Here is a 3,111-nt window from a genome sequence, read left to right on the forward strand (position 1 = left end):
TTGAAGAGCGTAGGCTCGAAATGTAAAAAACTTTCTCACTTCCCGAGCGTTAAACTAATACGTGTTTTTTTGTTTACACGCTCGTATTCGTCTCTTTTTTTTTTTTTTGTAAATTCTCACTATATATATATCTGTTTGTGTGTCTGTGTTTGTCTCCCCAACATCGCTTGACAACCGATGCTAGTGTTCTTACGTCCCCGTAACGTAGCAGTTCGGCAAATAGTGACCGATAGAACAAGTACAAGGCTTACAAAGAATTAGTCCAGGGGTCGATTTGTTCGACAAAAGCCGGTGCTCCAGCATGGGCGCAGTCAAATGACTGAAACAAGTAAAAGAATAACGTGATTTCACTTCATGAATGGCAGAAAAAGGAAAAGAAAAAACGAAAAAAAGGAAAGAAGAAAAAGGTAGAAATAGCTTCTAAAACAATTAGAAAATACATTCGTTAAACCGTGAGACTATTTACTGCAATGTATTAAATATAAAAGATGCTTAATTGAAAACTAATTAACAATAACAACAACAACAACAACAACAACAACAATAATAATAATAATAATAATAATAATAATAATAATAATAATAATAATAATGAACGGCGGGAAATTGTTTTTTCTCTGTTCGACAACGTATCAACAAGATTTGTGTATTTTGTTGTTGTTGTTGTTGTTTATTTTATTGTTGTTTTTGTTGATCTTGTTTTTGTTGTTGTTTATTTGCGAAAGTTACAATCTTAATGAAGCAAAAATTAAAGAAAGAAAAAAAGAAAAAAAAAGAAAACGATTATCTTTTAGTTGTTTCAGGCATTTAACTGCGGCCTTGCTGGGGCACGGCCTTGAAGAATTGTAATCGAATAAATCGACCGTAGTTGCTTATTTTTCAGTTTAAACCTGGTAATTGTTCTATCATTCTGTTTTGCCCAACCGCTAAGTTACGGAGACGTAAACACACCGACACCGGTTGTCAAGCGATGGTGAAGGACAAACACAGCAAACTTAGACACAAAGACACGCACACACACACACACACACACACGTGCTTATATACACACGCATACACGATGGGCTTCTTTCAGTTTCTGTCATAAGGCTTTGATCGGCACAAAGCTATAGTAGAAGACTCTTGCCCAAGGTGCCACGCAGTAAGACTGAACCCGGAACCATGTGGTTGGGAAGCAAGCTTCTTACCACACAGTTACACCTTACTCCTACAAAAAATATTTAATTAAAAATTAATTACTAACGATAATGTATAAAAAAAAAAACGTTGGGAAATTGTTTTTCTCTCTTACACAATATATCAACAATATTTGCTTCTTTCGGTTGTTTTTTTTGTGTGTAATTTTTCTCGTGAAAGTCACGATCTTAATGAAGCAAAAATTAAAAAAAATTAATGGAAGAGAATTTTAATTTTTTTTTTCTAGAAGTTGAAATTTCTCATTTGTTCGTGGTTTTATCATTTGTGTGTTAATTTATCTAGAAAATTCTTTGATTATCCATTAAACGCTAACATTACTATTCAGGTTGATTTGATGAGTCACGTGAGTAACACAGATCTGGTGGCACTCCGTCGGTTACGACGACGAGGGTTCCAGTTGATCCGATAAAGGTACACGTGTCTGTGGAGTGCTCAAGCCACTTGCACGTTAATTTCACGAGCAGGCTGTTCCGTTGATCGGATCAACTGGAACCTTCGTCGTCGTAACTGACGGAGTGCCAAAGTAATTCTTCTTATCAATGCATTTATACACCCATCCAACTCTCTCTTTCTCTCTCTCTCTCATAACATATTCATTTTATTTATTTCTAGTTAACCATTTAATGCTTCGCCTATTAAATAGGTTAATACTAACTTAACTATTGAAATAGCTCAACTTAAAACTCTATTCATGCCGTTCTTTTGTTAATATATTTATTTACTGCGTCATTCATAAACGCTTTCATTTTTATCTCCTTCTTAACAAAAACATCTAACCATTTCTTCTATGCCATACGAGAGGGTGTTGGAAAGTTCCTGGCTTTACGATGTTGCGAAAAGCCGGGATGGAGACCCAACCTTCCGAGTTCTTTTACAGGGCCTAGGGAATCTGCAATAAGTGTGTGAATCTGAGAAGGGAATATGCTGGATAAAATCATAATTAACTGACCCTCCTGTATTTTCTTTTACTCAAAATCAGGGACTTTTCAGCACCCTTTCTATTTTCCAGAGATTCATTCTCAATGACAGGAGGTAATGGAAGTCACTTTACCTGTCCTTCGTATTATGTTCTTAGTATTTAAGCTTCCTTATAAATTTATGACTGTAGCAATATTGATAATCTAATATCTATGAGTGAAGGCGCATGGCTCAGTGGTTAGAGCGTCTAGCTTATGACCGTGAGGTTGTGAGTTCGAATCCCTGACCGGGCTGCGTGTTGTGTTCTTGAGCAAGACACTTTATTTCACATTGCTCCAGTTCACTCAGCTGTAGAAATGAGTTGCGACGTCACAGGTGCCAAGCTGTATCGGCCCCTTTGCCTTTTCCTTGGATAACACTGGCGGCGTGGAGAGGGGAGGCCGTTATGCATGGGTGACTGCTGGTCTGCCATAAACAACCTTGCCCGGACTTGTGCCTCGGAGGGTAACTTTCTAGATGCAATCCCATGGTCATTCATGACTGAAGGGGCTCTCAGCAATATCTATGAACACAGGGGAAATATTTATTAATAGTGTATTTTTCGAAGTCTCAAATAAAAATCATTATAATAATTCTTCTCGAAATTATCAATTACTTCCACGAAAATCTAATGTAATTTTAGAATCTATCATTTTTTAAGAATATCTATATACTAGCATACCCGTATCGTCAAAATACGCTCGTGGAGCTTTAGGTGTTTTAGCTGCATAAACACTTACAACGCCCTCTCTGGGAATCGAAACCGCGATCCTACTACGACCGCGAGTTCGCTGCCCTAACCACCGGGCCATTGCACCCCCACACACATACACACACACACACACATACATGCATACACAAAAAATACCTGAACATAAGAGATTAAGCCCAAAAAATTTAAAGAAATAAAAAAATTTTACGGAAATTGCCGAACAAATAATTTCAGTGTTGATACAC

At 37.1% G+C, this 3,111-nt stretch overlaps 1 protein-coding gene across 1 annotated transcript in view; it reads right to left on the reverse strand.

Moving 5' to 3' along the window:
* Window positions 1–3,111, reverse strand: part of LOC106874793 (ras-GEF domain-containing family member 1B) — a 171,474-nt gene that overhangs the window by 167,199 nt on the left and 1,164 nt on the right. The gene's annotated exons all lie outside the window — the stretch shown is intronic.

Source organism: Octopus bimaculoides, chromosome 17 (genome assembly GCF_001194135.2).
Source record: "Octopus bimaculoides isolate UCB-OBI-ISO-001 chromosome 17, ASM119413v2, whole genome shotgun sequence".
NCBI lineage: Eukaryota > Metazoa > Mollusca > Cephalopoda > Octopoda > Octopodidae > Octopus > Octopus bimaculoides.